This window comes from Dromaius novaehollandiae, chromosome 1, assembly GCF_036370855.1.
Source record: "Dromaius novaehollandiae isolate bDroNov1 chromosome 1, bDroNov1.hap1, whole genome shotgun sequence".
Taxonomy (NCBI): domain Eukaryota; kingdom Metazoa; phylum Chordata; class Aves; order Casuariiformes; family Dromaiidae; genus Dromaius; species Dromaius novaehollandiae.
In genome coordinates, this window is record NC_088098.1 from 186,345,301 (window position 1) to 186,363,873 (window position 18,573).

At 40.3% G+C, this 18,573-nt stretch overlaps 1 protein-coding gene across 9 annotated transcripts in view; it reads right to left on the reverse strand.

The window, feature by feature from the left end:
• ENOX1 (ecto-NOX disulfide-thiol exchanger 1) overlaps positions 1-18,573 on the reverse strand; it is a 360,126-nt gene that overhangs the window by 253,521 nt on the left and 88,032 nt on the right. The window contains exon 2 of one of the 9 annotated variants that reach the window (XM_064504825.1): positions 1,587-1,699. The exons of the other annotated variants lie outside the window; for them this stretch is intronic. The gene's annotated coding sequence lies outside the window, so the exon portion shown is untranslated. The remainder of the gene's footprint in view (positions 1-1,586; positions 1,700-18,573) is intronic. 9 annotated transcript variants of the gene reach the window in all.

The window sequence follows — 18,573 nt, forward strand, 5'->3', positions numbered from 1 at the left end:
AAAGCTTCCCATATATTCTACTCTTTCCCTCAGAGGATAAGGTTATCACAGAATCATAGAATAATTTAGGTTGGAAGGCACCCCTTGAGGTCACTGGTCCAACCCACTGCTCAGAGCAGGTAGCTTAGGGCCTTGTCCAGTCAAGTTTTGAATAGCTTTGAGGATAGAGATTTCACAGCCTCTCTGGATGTCAGCATTTGACCACCCTCACGGTGAAATGTTTTACCCTAATATATAATCAGAATTTCATATGTTCCAAATCGTGTCTGTTGCTTCTTGTCCTATCACCATGCTCCTCTGAGAAGAGTCTGGCTCTGTCTTCTCTATACCCTCACATTAGGCAGTTGTAGACAGCAGTAACATCCCCCACCGACCTTCTCTTCTCCAGACTGAACAAGCCCGGCTCTCTTAGCCTCCCCTCATACATCCTGCGCTCCTGCCCCCTACGCATCCTGATGGCCCTCCACTGAAGTCCATGTGTTTCTTGTATTGGATAGCCCAAAACTGGACACAGTACTCCAGATGTGGTCTCACACGTGCTGAATAGAGGGAAATAATCACTTCCTGCTAACCTATGTCCCGCTGAAAGCATCCAGGAGGCAGCAGAGCACAGATCTAGAACAAAATGCCCTGGAAATGTGTTCCCAAAATGTGTGCTAAATATACAAAGTTTTACTAGGAGTGGGCTAGCATTGAAATAAGGAGATGACAACAGGCCACCTGCCCCCAGGACAGCAGCAGGCCAGCCAGTTGAGAGAGACTGCACAGAAAGGAGGGAAGAAAGGTAGGGAACACTATAATATTTCGGAGCACATAACCACTTGAATATTAGTGTGAAGAAGCTACAACAGAGCTTAAATTACTGCTGATCCTAACAAAAATAAAAACAGCAGTAATTTGCCCATTACAATATAATAAAGAACTGTATCACATAAACACAGATTTTTTTAATATCAGTGTAACCTGGTTTCAATGCTATATAGCCCCACATGACTAGGCCATAAAATGGGACAAAAGTGATATAAACCAGTTGACTTCAGTGGCATTTCTGCAACCCAGTACCAAAGACAGACAGACAGACAGACAAAAGACTATGATCTAGTTAATCTTTGCCAAGAGGTGACATATTTGAATCTTCTATACAGACCTAAGATATCATGCAAATAAAGTCATTCATTGCCCTGCCAAACTAGATCTCCAATACACAGTATTGCATCCTCACAGGAGCAAAGAATTTCTAAGAGAAACCAGGAAGGACGTGCACATGCATGTAGCTGGAACAATAGCTATGCTTCTTTCATCTCTGTGAATAACTCCCTTAGCAAAGAGCAAATTTTAGTACTAAGACCATGAAGTCTGCCTGAGAAACAGTAGCAGCAGTAAGTCTAGAGAAAACAACAGCCTGGAGGAGAATGCTTTTATCAGGACCGCAAATGCTGGATATATTCACAAAAACAACTTTCATTATTGTGGGGGGGTTTTTTTGGTTTTTTTTCTTTTAGGGTGGCAATAGCAGCAAGAATGGAATCAATACCCAGAGCTGATCATAAGGAGAAAAGGAAAGCAAAACTTAGGCTTTTTCTTACTTGGTCACTGGAGGAAAAGACGGACAACCAAAGGAGGCTCTTTGGCAGGAACAATGTTCAAAGCACTGGAACAGCTGGCAAAAGTTCCTGTTCAGTGCAATGATTCGGGGAATCTACAGATGAAATATGATTTCTGGTTAATACTTAAGATATTATTCAGATGCTGTTATGACTAACTCCATATCATATACTTTTCTGCCAACATGGGATTCACTACATGCAAAAGACTTCAGAAAAGTCCCTTCTAGATCAGGAACACCAGCCATTTTTTCAATTTTCCTGCGCAGAAGGCACGGCTGAAGTGTGAGAATTTAATGAGTCAGTACACACCCTCTCCTTCTCTTTCTTTTTTTTCTCCTTTAATTTTATCTCTTCTTGTAAAGATGACGATGGGCTCATTCTGATTTATCTGATACTGGCTTCTTACAGTGATTTATCTATGATACAGTCTTGTCCTTGACCCAGCAAAATTTACGCACTGATGGTATTAGTGGATTGAATTTATGCAGAGAGGGAAGTGGTCTTTTGGACTGACTTGCCTTTTCTCAGACTAAGGTCCTTGACTCTAAACACAGCTACAGGATGCTTCTAACAGGAGTACAAGCATTTGCCATGTTTGTATTTATCGAAAATAATCTGATAGGACTGGGGCCACAAAGCAATTTTTGTGGTTGGAAGAGGTTAACAGTACAAATAAGGTTGAGAACTGCTGTCCTAAACTATTTAGAGTAGAGAAGAGCAAAGCCAGGATTTGGAAATACATTCCTTTTCAGACTATGGGCTAGAGGAATGAGCAGTGTTTGTAAGGCTTCTGTTTCTTATTAGATAAACTGTTGGGCTTGAGATTTGCTGAAGCTTCTTGCTGGCCTCCACTTTTACTCCCAGTTGTTGTGTGTTGCATTAATTAAGCCTGGAGGGGATATGCATGAGTCTCACTATGCCTACGTTCTTATACAGTAGGTTCTGCCTGAGATGAGAAGAGGCTTTCTGGCTATCTGATCTGCAAGAACCAGTGGGGAAACCTGAGGGATTCTGCGACTCCGCACCATCACAGTAATGAGCAGGCAGACGCCCCTGATGGAAGGAACGGTCACTATTTTTCAAAACATTTTCCTTACCCACATCACCAGCTTGCTCACTTCCAGTTTAACAAGCTGCTCTTAAGCCAGAAATCAGCCTGACAGAGACTCTAAGAAACAAAAGTATAATTAAGATCCTAAAACCTTCACTGTTATATTTCAGATATGTCTTTGCTGTGTTACAACTGACTTTGCAGCCTCCATCCAGAGACAAAAAGCTTTCCGCAAACAAATACTTCAATGAATTAAAAACAAACAAAACCAAAATCCAACCCCAAACCCAACAACCATATATCTGGCCATGCTTTTCCAAAGGAGAATCTTAATGGTATCCTACCATGTCTCTTTAGCTTTGCATGTGGGAAGCTTGTGCAGAACCAGCTGGTATCCACTGAACATCAAATAGCAGCAAGAATTCTGTTTTGGAACTAACTCTTAGAACACTCATTTTGCTGAGAGGATAGCACTGCAAAATGTTTGCTTTCAAGCAACTACAGACACACAAACTGAGGTCATATTTTAAACAAAACAGATTCCTCCTGTGCCTGCAAGTGACATGTATGTGCCTTTGTAATGTGCCCATCACTAAGGCATCTGTGCCATGAGCTAATAATATGGAAAAGCTGCATGCACAGGCGAGTTATATTGAAGACTCTGTAAGTACAAAGAGAGGTCATCTCTGGAAAATAGGGAGGCAGGGTCTCTTGTAGCCCAGTCCTAAGAGCCATACTTTAAAAGAACAGCAGCCATTCGTGCAGCTGAACTGCTGTGCTTGCAAGTCCATATGCACGTTAAAGATAATAAAAGCAAGAAATCAGTCTCATAAGCCATTTCCAAACACAGTTGTAGTCTACGTATACATAGTGTATGATGTGTTTGGCACTCCATAAATGCAAACAAATGAAGTATGATGTTTCTCTGAAATACAAGCTTCTACTTTCATACATACTCTCCAACTAGACTGAAATATTTCAAATTAGTTTTTAAACCTTTTGAACATTGAAGCTGTTGTAAAGATTAGAAAGGGTTTTCCATATAGGGTAAATGAGTCATACAGAAAGCACGAGTCTGTACTGAGAGGACGTGCAACAAAAAAATCCGTATACAAACTTGACGACAAGTTTGCAAAGAGAAATACCCAGACTTCTGCAAAGATCATTTCAGGTAAAGGTCTAAAATTCATACTGCTTATTTAGATGTACAGGTGGATATTCAACATGAATTGGAAAGGGAAGAAAATCTGGTTTTTTGTTTGTTTGTTTGGTTGGTTTTTTTGAATCTATCACCTTTAAAATTGATTTGTTAAAAACACTGCTTTCCCTTTGCCAACAGCACCACGGCATATGTATAGGGTTTTAAATGAAGAAGAAGATATAAAGCCTGTCAGAAAATCCACACTACTTTGTTTAGGAAGTATTCTGATGATTGCTCCTTTGAGCCATCATGTTGGCTTCCATATCCCCGTCCCCCCATTTCTACACTCCTCTGCACACTTTTCTTACCCTCAACCATGCCTGCAGTGAGAAATAACCTCTCTGGGCTAAAAAGAAAAAACTGAAAAAAAAAATCAGTTCCCTGACCCTGTTTTCTGCACAACTGCAGAAATACTTGCACCAGAGCGGCTGGCAGGGTATCTTGGGGTTAGGATGAGTGGCAGGAGTCACAACTGCTTCAGTTAATGTTTCTTCTCCAGAAGAAATACTCCACAAACACCTTGGGTATTAGGAGAACCTACAGGTTTCCAGCAACAGCTGGGTCAGCAAGCTCTGGCAGAAAGCATCAGACAGTTGCGTGTGGACTAGACAGTGTGTATGGACAGGAGTCAGGGTAAGGAGAGCATTTGAGCCAGAATGGTTATTTCTGCACGGGAGATAAGGCTCTGATTTCTAAAACATCTGCAGCATACTTCCCTCAGGAAAAAAAATAAAAAACTCTTGATTTTAAAACACAGTCTTTAAATCTACTTTACTCAAAGCCGCATTGTAAGAGGATTTATGACTAAGATGGGAAAAGCATCTTCTAAGTTCTTGCTTGTAATTTTGAGGACAATATCATGGAAACGATGTTTAAAGACCCAACCCTGTCAGCCCACATGCATGTAAATTGTCCTGTAGAGTTCAGAAACATCTACTTCCATGATTAAGGATATTTGGCTGCAGATAGGCGTACAGATTTAAACTGAAGTTGCTTTATTTATGGCAGTAAGTTTCCTCGAGCTAATCAGAGAGCTGTAAATGTCCCACTACAAATAAAGCCCAAGAACATATAATAATTGATACATTTGTAGAGCAGCTTGAAGAACTCCTTGGAAAAATTCTTTTAACTCTTTTCCCCCACTGTACAGCTTGGGGAAGTGTCCCTGACAAAGGCCCATCTGGGGCCAAAACACTGGTTACTTGTTCTCTTTTGCTCTTTACAAATGAAGCAAAATACAGTTAATACATTATGCATGTCTTGAAGCATATTTTTATTTAGCCTATTTTGGTTTGTTGTGCCTTGGGAACTCTGTTTTTCTGGTTAATAATAAAACTGAAATATTAGGGCAGAACACCAGCCAATCTACAGTGCCTGAGATTTTTTAAATTTCAATTAAATGGCTTCTCTAGGTCTCTTTTCCTATTCTCTTATCAGTCGCCAAACCATTCTCAACAAGTTGGCCTGTCCTAAGAGTAGAACCGGCCAGTTGCTATTAGTCATTTTATTTCCTGGTAAGATGATCTGTTGTTTCATCAATGTGAATAAGATAAACTTTTCCAGTAATGTGCTACAGTGTTTTAGTATTGTAGTTTCAGTACAGAAACTACTCTCTGCCTTATATTTTTAGAATTACAATTAAGATAATGCTTAAAACAGATAGGCACATTACACGAGCAAAAGATGATCCTCCTGTCACAAGGAATTTACTGCATTTCAGAATTGAAAAAGCAAGAAAGAACCACAAAGTGCAAGTGAGATAGAAAGGGAAGAGAGGATAAGAGAAGAGAGGTAATGAGATTAGAGGGTTAATTACATTCATTACATGCACATCTTAATACTATTTTTTTATTTTATTTTGAGAGGGTGGGTATACTTTGGCATGGCATTTAGCAGCAATGTGTTCCCCTGGAAACAGATAGGAAAGGTAGGGAGTAAGAATAGATAAAGGAAAGTAGGACGGAAGAGATGAGAAGAAGGGGGCAGGTAAAGGGTTTTGGTGCAAGTGAAAGACAAGTGCAGACTGAGTGACAAGCAAAGTGAGGCAGAGAGAGGAAAAAAAGCTGTAACAAAATCAAGATTTGCAAGGGCAGGAGAACAGGCATGAGAGGTAACACCACAGAGTAGAGGGGTAGCCTTCCCCCAGCAACCCTCATCTCTATTCTGCTTGGTTAGTGGGCAGCATAGATACACCACAGCCACAATGAACTGGTATCCTTAGGACACCAAATTCCCTCTTCTTCTTATGTCGTTATATCAGCTCCTAACTACCCAAAAGACTTCTTTTGGGGAAGGGTGCACAGAAATTGACAGTCCCTTTGTATAGGGACTTTGTACAGAGACCAATCTCTGAAAGTACTGTCCTCCTTCTTATATGGCTACAAGACAATTTGGACTGAACCAGTACTGTTCCCGACTCTTCAAAGAGCTAAGAGCTAGCGAAGCACCAGCATCAAGCCTCTAAGTCCCAGGAACCAGAGCAAGTTATTCTTAAATTCTTAGTGGAGAGACTGTCCCAGCCCTCCAAGCAGCAGTGAGAGACTCTTGCAAGGTGTCATCCTCCTCCTGTCATTTGAGCACCAAATCCCTTGAGCTTCTCTATTGTAAACAACACCCAAATGGTGGAAAGGACTTATTATGAAACAGGGCATTTGCATTTTGTCTGTTATGAAACTTACTTAAAACCAAGCTGTCCTGGTTTCCTACCCCAGTTCTATTTTTCTGGTGGTCATTTTGATTTGTTTGTTTTTTGTTATTTTTTAACTTCCTATGGGTCTGATGGGACACTGAAAAGGTGAGAGTTAAGAGTTGAAGAGAAGCTCTGCAGATGCAAGCTGAAGGGACTGTCTGGCTCCCCAGGTGAGGGAGAAGGGAAGTACTGTCAGAGACTCATAGTTGAGCTTTCTACTGATGCCAGTCCATACCCTCCCCCTCTCCATGCTTGCTTCTCAGCTGTATTTATCCAGCAGCATAGCTGGACTCTTGCAATGAGGCATCCCCTGGACACAACTAACACATATCAGGTAATCACATTCTGGTATGCTTGAACTGAGTAGGAACTTTCCTGGCTAACAGCCTGGGAATGATCTGAAAAGGGCTGGGAAGCTGGTACACAAATCTTCAGTGGCAATTTCCACTGGTGACTTGGCATTCTTTGGCTGATAAAGCCTCCCAGGCTACCTCATATGATTCCATCAGGCATAGAGCAACGGCAAGGATGAAAAAAGTTTTGGACTCCAGGTGGAAAAATGCACATTTTTGGAGCCCTGAGAAGAGTGTCTTTTGACTGCTGTAGTCTTAAACCTTGCTGATGACTTGAGCTTTCTGAGACAAAAAAGTACAGCCATGTGACCAACAGCCCTGAAGCAGACAGGAGTTCGGAGACATCAGCTGGTCCCTCTCTACAGTGGACAGCCAGATCCCAGAGTCATTGTCTGAGCAGAGCTTGGCTGGCAACCTTCTTGAGCATCAGCTCTTCAAACTACCACTGCTGTTGCAGTTGTGGCTACAACAAAACATGTGCTAATGTAGCTGGGCTGCCAAAAGTTGATATTGTCCCTTGTGGAGCAGCTACTGGGCTGGTTGCTGTTGCATTGAAAAATCTGAGGATGCTTTTCCACCATTCCTTTTGCAATAGCAAACAGAAACCCTACTTTTTAGATAAATCAAAATGGTATAGTCAGTATTAGCCTACTCACCTGGCTAAAAATCTAAGCCTACACTTAGATAATATAGATAGCTTTTCACCTACCCCAGTTTCACCCGTAACTTCAGGTGAAGCCCTTCAGGAAAATCACCAGGCTTTTTTCCTTTCTTGTTGAACCCAGACTGGCATCTGGATGGATTCATTCTCACCTTTTCTCCTCTGGCTGCTAAAGAGGACCTATTTTTGTTGGTTCTGCTATACAGTCAGCTTTTGGAAGACTAAATCCACCATACTCACAAAAGGCTTTCTCCCACTGAGGAGGCAGGAGATATATCAAATACTGGGAACACACCCTCAGCAAAAGCCCTCATAACTCCAGGGTGCAGTGCAACAGTGGCTTAACTTGGGTCCTGAAAATTGCTTAGTTGCATCAGTGTACCACTGCACCTGATACCATTAGCCCTGCCTCTTAATGAGTCTAATGAGTTTGGGAATGGCAGCACTGGAATGGTGCACCTTTCCATGGTGATATGACTTCAGGTTGCTCAGTTAGTACTCCTCTTTACTCTGCTCCAATACTTGGGACAGACGAGTCCAAAGATGAGCCCACAATTACTTCTTCTGGCTCTGCTGTTCTTCTAGTTCCTCCCTTACACCTCAGTGTGGTAGAATCTCTTGCCTTAGTGGCATGGTAACACCAATTCAGCCTCTCTATGATATTCTACAAGGGGAAAGAAAACCCTATTAAAAGTGTGACATTCCAAAAATGCTACTGTATATTAGGCTTTCATCAGTCATACACTCAGTACCTTCCAGTGTCCTCTTTCTTAGCAAGTACCACAGCAATCACATGCTCATGCTAATAAAGCGTGTGTAATGCCCTCTTTTTCCTTTTTTTTTTTTTTCCCCCTCTCTAGGGTTCATATATTAGAACAGGGATTCTCTAAATGGTTTTTAGAAAACCTTCCTACTATTTCCATTTGCTATCCTTTATTGCTGTGCTGAGGTTTCACTCAGCTGATACAGAGGTTCTGGTGTGCTTAGCAGTCAGTTCTTCCTGTTGGAAATCAGACTGAGACAGAAGTAGAAGCAACAGTCAGATCTCACTGGAAAGATGCAGATTTTCAAAGCTGTTTCAAGTATAAACTCATTTAAAAATCATTTAAGAACCATTTAAATTAATTACCAAAAAGAATAAGAAAGCTCACCTTACCAACAGCTTTAGGGTCTGTACTATATCTCATGTCTCAGCCTGGATCCCAGATGGTCAGAGCACCAAATTGCTATTCCAGTTTTAATTTTTCTTGTTATTAAACTGAAGATACATCTGGAGACAAATTAGGGAACCCCTTATGAGTGGCCAGGAAGAAGGCACACACAAAGACTATCAAAGAGCCTTGTTATACCCCTGCATTGTGCCTAGGCTCAGGCCAGTAATCTGTCCCATCCAGACCTGCCATTGCTGGAAAAGCTGCAAGCAAATCAAGCAGCCAGAAAGTCTTTCCCAGCTAACACCCATGCATCATGCTCCCTATCAAAGAGATGGTTCTGGGGACTTTGCTTGCAACATTTTACAAATACTTGCAGAGTTTCATAAGCTGGCTAACTACAACCTTTGGTGAAGCTGATTATTGCACTAATTTAGATGTGCTGGCTTGAGCATTAGTGCTATTCTGCTTCTCTTCATCCATACAGAGTGAGCGAAGTGCAGAAAGATTGCCCTGCAGATGACATATGGGCTGAAATACTGGTTCCTGGCATTATTCTGTTCCCTGATCTTCATCCCACAGTCACAATCACAGTCATCCCATGGTCATGTACCAGGCTGGGAGATCACAGAGTGGTTGAGGTTGGAAAGGATCTCTGGAGATCATCTAGTCCAACCCCCCTGCCCAAACAGGGTCACCTAGAGCAGATTGCCCACAACTGTGTCCAGACGGCTTTTGAATGTCTCCAAGGATGGAGACTCCACAACCTCTCTGGGCAACCTGTTCCAGTGCTCAGTCACGCTCACAGTAAAACAAGTCTTTTCCTTGTGTTCAGACGGAGCTTCCTGTGTTGCAGTTTGTGCCCATTGCCTCTCGTCCTATCGCTGGGCACCACTGAAGAGAGGCTGGCTCTATCTTCTTTACACCCTCTCTTCAGATATTTATATGTATTGGTAAGATCCCTTTCTGTGTTCTCTTCTTCCAGGTTAAGTAATCCTAGCTCTCTCAGACTTTCCTCATATGAGAGATGCCCCAGTCCCTTAATCATCCGAGTAACCCCTTGCTGGACTCACTCCAGTAGCTCTGTATCTCCCTTGTACTAAGGAGCCCAGATCCTAACTAGCTCCAGGATGCAGCAGAGCTGGCAAAATCAGCCACCCTTGAGGAGGGAAAAGGCAGCTTGAATTGTCAGCTCCAGACAGGGGCAAGCACGCTGGCAGACAGGCACCCACATCAAAATCTATTTCGGCTGGTATATTAGAGATACTTCAGTTGCCTTTGCCATATTATTAATTCATGCCCTCTCTATGCAACATTGCCTGACTTAGACTTACACGGAACCTAAGCTTATATTAAAAATACTATCACTGCATAAACAGCTCATTAAAATAGATTTAAAATAGGTCTATAAAACTGAAATAAACAAATCTAAAGCAAGGGTAGAATGCCCTTAAAATCAGAGATTTGCACTTGGCTGGAGAAACAAAACGAGAGACAGTTCTCTCATTTCCCCCTTACAGATGTGCCTACCCAGCTGTATATCCTGTAACAATTTAAAAGGCAGCTCTAGTGTGGTTCCTCTGTAGGCAAACACTAATCTCCTTACCTTCACAGACAATTGAAAATAGACATAAGTTGAATATACGATAGTTTAGCCAGATTATTCCAAACAGACTATTCTCTCTAATTCCACAAGATAGAACCCTTTAAGGATATGCTTATACACTCAGTGGTAGTCCTGTGCCTCATCTGCCCATTATCTGAGCTGCAAAGTTTGAGACACAGACAGCTCCACTGTAGAAAAAACAGTTCAATATCTTACTGTAAGGCTGTGCCCATGCTAAGAAAGCCCGCCTCGAGGGAACTGATTTTTGTAGCTCAGAGGGCTTATATATTACCAAAAACCTCTAAGGCCCTGCTTGAGTTTTAGTGCAACTGAAGTGACCTGGATTTTATGGCAGCATTCACCTCTAAATGCATAGACGTGGAAGCGTTTTGAAGTGTTTGATATCACAATGAATAAGACAAAACACAGATCTGTTCGTCTGTCCACTATGAATGCTAATACAAGCTTTGGTTTTATGACAGCATTTTAAAAAATATTCACAACTAGACTTATGGATCACATTTAACAGATGAAATCCTTTGCCAAAATAAAGATAGATCACTTAATGCAGCAAATTCAACATTACACTTGCTGCTGTAGAAATCTTCATTTCCATCTGGAGCCAGGGTCAACATCTGCCTATTCATCTTTTTATAACAATAAACACATCAGTTCTAGGCATAGTATTACATTATTCTGGGACCGCCTATCAAAAGGTATGTGGCAACAATAAAAATTCAGAGTATTTACTGCTTCATAGGCTTGAGATCCAGCACTTTCCAACTTAATGCATTATTATGGGGAACATTAGCTCCAATATGTAATTTCCAAGGGACGTGAAATGTTCAAACCCAAGTGGAGGAGAAAATGAACTAGCCCAAACCATGATGTTTTGAACAGCATTTTCAAACAACTGTGTTTTTCATCCTAATCTATAATATCTAATACATAATATCTATGATTCTGAAACAGACTCCCTCATTTTGCCATCTATTTTATTACTCATTACTGTTCATTTCTATCACCCATTTTGAAAAGAATATATCACAAAAATCCTTTCTATAGTGTTTTAAGAAATAAACCATTTTCAGACATTTTAATAGTACCATGATGAGAGCTAAATATCACATCATCTATGGTACGAGAACTTCTCATTTGTTTCCTCCCAATTTCTTTAAAACCTTCTTTTCCACTGGGACCCTTAGTAAACCACAGTCCTTCCCATTCGAGGATGAGACATCAAACATAATGAGAGAAAGAGAAGGAACAGGAGTTTGCCAGCTCTGTAGCACTGGCGTGATTCACAAGGGGAATTTTATGTCTACCTCTAAACAGATGTCATGGCAGCAGAAGTGGACACACCCTCTCCAGATGGATCTTCAGATGTCATCTTGATGCTGACATAACATGTTTCCATTAAATGTTGCATCCAGAATGACCCACTTCCATTTCTCATACAAATGCTGCACTGTCCCAGCAAGGACTGTTCATCTTTTCCCTTAATTGTTGTCAGCTTTACAGAATTGGAAAAGGCCTGTTAGGCCAAAAGGACCTAAGAGATTATCTACCAGTTCAGAACTCTTCCCAGAAGAAATTCTTCTAGCACTGTTACTGTAAAAAGAGCTATTTTCACACTTGCATGCTATTTGCAAACTGACCTATCTGCGGCAGATAATGTAAGAAAAATCCACACCATGCACAGCACTATCATTAAGAAACAAACCACTCTGAACATAACAAGCTTTTTTCCCCAAAATGGTGCCAGTCGTTCTTTGTTTTTTTCATGGGAGGTCATAAACAAAATTACCTTCAGTTAGAGACTCTCTGAAAAATCTGACAGCCACGAGTTCCCTCAGGTCTTCTAGTACTTGAATGCCACAGAACTAATATTGCTGTTGGCAAAAATGAGAGTAATTCCATTGAGGTTGATGTTGTTTCATCCTTTCACACCAGAAGAGAAGTTGGTACGTAGTAGACATGCAAAACAATTGCATCATTTTGTTGTTCTGTCATGCCCGTACTCCAGCTTTAGCAGAGGAATTTATCCAGTTTTGGAGGTGACCAGTGTTCACAATATCAACACTTAGTGCACTACAGAAAAGCAATAGACGTGGCATACGTGGTAAATGTACTATAATGTTTATCTCTTTGACCTCTCACAAATTTGATTTACTGTGGCTACACTCCTCATAAGAGCTGAGACCTCATGGTACAGCTTATATGTAAAAATTTCATGAGATTCTTTCAGTAAATAAAACAGCATCACAAATATGAGATTACTTCTGGCTTCCTATGGATATACTGAAAACAAAATAAAACAGAATATCCTTCAGCCCACTTGTGAATGACCTGTGTTTGCTCTGCTGAGAACAGCATATGTATCCTACCATTCTTGATAAGGAACAGGGCTTGAGAAGATCAGTACCACTGCTGCAGCCTAAACTCTTTTTGAATAAAAAAAAACTGCTCAGGTTGCATGAATTAGAAAATATTAACTCTGAGATAAATCAGTCTACCTTTAGCCTTGGTACACATCAAACGATATGCACGTTAGTATGATATCAAGTGTACTGAGCTAATTAAAGGCCAATGCTTTTTTTTCCACAACTTCTGTTGAGGACAAGTTCATATTCTACCAGATAAAGGTAACTGCTGGGAGGAAAAAAAAAAAAAAAAAAAAAAAAAAGCTGTAAAAATTGTAGTAGAAGCTATTCAATAATTATGTTCTTGCTTGGTACACAAAATGAATATCCAGAAAATTGTGATCAACTTCTACTTCATGTAATACATCTGCTTCATAATCTGCTAGCTAGGTCTTTGATGTTCTGAAAAACACCAGTAACTGTCATAATTAAATCCTGTATAGTTATTCAGCTGCATAGCTCAACTAATGTTTCACACAATACCATCAGTATGAAAGCCCACTAATTCCTCGACCTGCTAGTGTAATTGGATTAAAATTCCTATTAATTATTATTTTTAAAGGAAACTACAGCTTGAAGTTTGGTACATCATGAGAGTTTCCATTCTCACACAGCCAATACAAACAGCTCTGCTGCACAGTGGAGCAGTTGTCCTTTACGATAAAGTCACATCCACACTACAGCCTTGCATAGCAATCTCATATGATGTCCAAAGTGCTGCTTTACTTCCTCCTGCTAGTTGGGGCATGTAAAACCATAAAGCAATATGGAGAAACATTTACCAAGGACAAACATCTTCTTGTGGATTTTTTTAGACTAGTACTAATTAACCCCATGTTCTTTTCTTCCATAGCCTCAAAAGAGGAGTTTTAAATGATGTTATTAAGTTGATGCATTTGTGCTCATATGAAGGAAGTCAGAAGCCACTGTTTCACATCTGCTGTTTTTCATTTTGTGGTTTCCAATCCCAGGGCTTCTAGTAGACTGGAGCACCCAGCCCCTTCTGCTCTCTCTTCCCTTCCTCTCTACCAAAAATAGGAAAAAAGCCAACCCACATCAATTTATGTTAAAACATATTAAACTTGGACTACTTTGTAAATACTCCTTAACATTTTGGAAGCTCTTTAAAATTTTCAAAATTTTGTGCCTTTATTTTATCGTTTTTTTACCAAGAGACTGAAGTGTGCAGCTAGTTTTCAAACATCCCTCTGTTGCTGGTGCTAAATATTTAAACAGTGTCTTTTGCTGGATTCTCTGCCAGCGTGTATTGCTTGGCTCCTTCCCACGGGGTTTACAGCCTCAACAGAATACTTACCCAAAATTCTGGGGAAAACATGAAGTTAATATAAAAGACAAGTTAAAATGTAAACATGCAAAATCACCACTGCTTATGGTAGAGCTAGCATCCTTCAGTATGAATCACATTAATCCAGTACAGATCATACACTGTACTTTCATCTCAAAGAAGATACAGCATATCGCAGGCCTAACAACTTTTACAGCATGTCCTTGAAGTGTCCTGTTCCTTTCATCACTGCTGAGAAAACATCACAATTCCTTTTACTTTTTCTACCCATAATGATAGGGTAAGCAGTACTAAAAAAAACAAAAACAAAAACAAAAAAAAAAAAACACAACCACACACACAATCACAATAACAGAGAGAGAAAAAACATGATTCATGGGCATAGAAAGTAAATCACTAGGAAAGCCTATCTTGTCCTCCTTTTTATTTTACTCATAGGTCAAGCAATCTTGATGAAGCTTCTTCCACATGCACTTTACTGTTTGCTCTTCTACAGAGAACGGTTATTACAAACTCCTTATTTATTTTCAAAAGCTATACTGAACGAAAGCCCTGTACAGATTACCTGGATGTTTGCTAAAGAACCGCTACAATTACAACTATCAAAGCTAAAGGACAGCACCAACCTCTGCTCTATGATTTACCTGCCAGCACTGGGTAAAGTTGCTGGTGGAAAACTGGAAGTGATTGCTCCATTCTGAGTAGTCCACCCCGGACAGGGAAAGGCCCTACTAGCTAAATGTAACTTCCTGCACACAAATGAAGGTTGTTAGCTGCCCGCAATTTTATCTGTTTACCTGAATAAAGGTGATAAATTACCCTATTACCTTTTCATATACAAATTTGAAGCCAAATTGAAGCTGCTCCAGCGAGTCTTCCCTGCTACATATTTACTCAGGGACCCTTATCTAGTAGGTGAAACAGAGGAGAAAAGCAGAGGGCAAGGGTGAGAAAAGCAGGTAAGGAAGCAGAGAAATCCTGCCCTGAGAACAAAGGCACATTTGCAGCACAGAGACACTCCTGTGCTACCTTAATCTGCTTTCCCTGGCTGGTAATGGTTGTTACAACAAAGTAAACGTGTGACAGCAACCAAAACACGCACCTAGGGCTCCTGGTGGGCCACGATGAGCCCTATATCATTGCATCTCCATTGCTACCCAGAGCTCCCCAGGCCAGCTAGATGTGTCTTCCTTGTTTTTCTGCTTTTGTCTTCAGGCTTTTCCTTTGAATGTCCTTTCTCTCTTCCTTCCTTTTCTGCTAATCTTCACTCACAGCATAATGAATATAAAACATTAACTGTAGCATCAGAACATCACCTGCAAAATCATTCCCTCCTTTGCTCTGTCCACAAGCTAGAGCCCAGCCACTCCTCCCCAAAAGGCATGTTTCTCTCCGTTGGAATAAAAAGTCCTTCAAGACATAGCCTCAAATTCCTGAGACACTAGTCTTGACTAGTGCCCTACTACCATATACAAATAAAATAGATCAGCAAGCAAATGTGGAGTACTGAAATCCAAACACTAACACCAATCAATCAGCACATTTTTTCAGATCACAGTATGGAGGTAATCCATACTTCCCAAAAATAAGAAATCAGTAGGCAAATGAGACCAAGATGCAAATTTAGGTCAAATTCTATCCCAAAGGAGAAATATACATTTCCCACTCAGTCACAGTGTCTATATGGAAAAAAAAAAACCCAAGTTTTAACCGTATTTAATACTCTGAACATGGGAAATCTAATGATGGCGAGCAAATACTCTTTCCTGATGTCCAAAGCAAAGGAGCAGAAGGGAGGAGGGGACTGTCTACTGGAAACTCAGTGAGACTGTCTTTGTTCTACAGCTTCTTCAGGGGTGCTGAATCTCTTGAGCTTATGCAGTGTAGAACAGAAGCACTTTATCCTAATTCACAAGATCTACAAAATGAATGGACTCAATAAAATCCCAGACAGCTAAGGCTGAATTGCCTAATTGTATTGATTTTTTATACCCTCTGACCCACTCATGCTCCAACTTTTTATGCACTTCATTTCTTCTTTTAGATCATTTCCTGATTCTGAACCAGTCCTTTGAAGATGAGCATGATTTCTGCATAGTCCAGTAAATTTTTACTTTATTTTTTCTAAAAATGTATTTATTATAATAAATAAAACCTTAACTCTGGACTTATCTGGCTGTTTTGGAAAGTGGATGGGGAACTGAAACAACAATGTGCCCTTCTACAGTATCTTCAGAGATGCTCCTGGAGGGTTAAGCTTCCCCACTTCATACTATCTCTAAGTACTGACCACCAGGAGGAAACTCAAAACAATAATTTCCTTCCCTGATCCATACAAGCTACCTTCATTTCTACTATGCTACTGGGGGACAAAAAAAAAAATAAATCCACGTATTTCCCTTTCAGATCAAAACCTGGTAACATCTTTTTGGCACATGCAAAATACAGAAGTCACCTAGTACACAGATATACACCAGAACACTAATAGTGAAGGGCGTTATGGTAGCAGCTTCTCAGACAGTATCAGTTACTTTAACAGGAACAAAGTGTTGAGGTAATTCTCTAGAATGTTGTTACAAAGCCAAGGCATTTTTCACCTTTAGGCACCATTTAAAGATATTTATTTGTTGATAAATATAATGCTTTCTATATAAAGCCAGCAAATTTTCAAACAGCACTATACAAGAAGAAACACATCTGTTTTCTTTGAACTTGAAAAATCAAATGCCTTAAGGTAAATAATTGCACCTCTGTTTTTTCTCCTCTTGTAGCCCTCACATTGAATCTGCTTCATATTTCCCTGGGACTACATTTCAAATAAACACTCAGTGACACCTCTTGCCAAGTCTCTCCAAACTGTTAAGGACACACCAAGTATTTCTGGACTTCTTTGGAACGGAAAGATGTGGGTGACACACCCAGCATCACCGGGAGCTTGCATCATCGCTCTGAGCACATTTCCATCACCTCTGGAAATGTTGGACTTGTTTGTTGCTATTTCTTTATCTGTCGAGTCCCTGCTTATCACATTCTTGGCAAAAAGAGTTTTATAGTGCATAGGTTTTTGCAGACAAGATTCTTCTTGTTTTAAACTTAGTTTCAGCTATATTTCATTTGAGAGTCTTAGCCATTTTCTGAACTCCCGCCATCAGCACAGACTGTGCTTTAACAATCAGCTACTATTCACTTTGCAAAACAAGAATGTTCCCAGCAGCACGAAGCTTTGCCCAGAGTCTTAGGGGCTCAGCCTCTGGCACTTTTCTTCTCCTTGTCTAGATCTACAGAAATGTAATGTGTCTTTCCAGTTCATTAATGCAGATAACAATGAATAGAATGCAAGTTCTTTAAAGTTTCATAAAGGCTCCAACATGATTTCCATATTTAACTTTTTCTCATGCTGATTCACATTTAGGGAGTTTTATTTCTTAGGTAGGGTAGGTCTAAGAAACCCTAGAAACTCAGCTTGCTTTCCATAAATGATTGCAGGCAGATGGCAGGAGTGCCAATTACATTTGAAAGCATTGTTATAGGCAGCAATAGGTTAAGAGAGAATGAGGCCTGAATTCAATCAAAACAAAGGGCTCTCAAGAGAAAAAATGCTACTTTTCCATCCTCGCAAATTCACCAGCTCTCTGGTTTCCTCGCTGTGTAATGCTACTCCTGCCAGCTCCGGGTTTCCCTTCAGACGCTGTCCCACACTCATCTTGAGCCATGGATTCTGGATTTTATTTCAATCCACTTGTGCTCTCTTCCTTAAAAGTATCAGTATTAAACAATCTGTGTGGGAGAACCCCTATTTAAATCCATCTACTTTCAACAATGGCAATAAAAATGATTGCATGCTTAAGCTTATAGAAAGCCAAGCACAAGACCTAGGCCAGTATTCTTTTAATTCAATAATTCCTATTCAGGCCAGACTTTCTGTGCAACAATTATTTCTTTAAAAAAGCCCAAAAAATACTTGAATGAGCTCAAGCACTTGAATGACTTTACTTAATGCCCATCGTAATATTATATTATAAATATATTGGAATATTTCTTTAGCTTTGTATATATTTTCTTTTATAATCACACCACTAGAAAAATAATACCACACTCTGGGATAAAAGAAAAACACTGTTATTGGAAAGCAGCTTCTTCCTTAGCTTGCCAAGCAGCTACCAGCCTTCCAAGCAGCAGAAACAGCATACAGTAGGGTTGCTATACAACACAAGCAGTAGGACTTGGAGAATTGCTTTGCCATTTCCAAACATATAATGACTGTTCTGAAAGGACTGTGTTTTGCATGAGGAGGATTTGAAGGGAAGCAGGTGGCTACTAGCAGTAAACACCAGGCTGCTGTTAGAGGCAGGGGCAGGATGCGGGCAAGAGCCTGATGATGAAATATTTTGTTCCTCGTATACATCTTAGACAAGGACTTGCATAGGGAAAAGACAGCTCTTCTGTGACATATCATCAGTCTACTGTAACTCTATTCTCCAAAGGTTTTTACCTTTTTAAAGCATGGTAATAACTATCTGGCCAG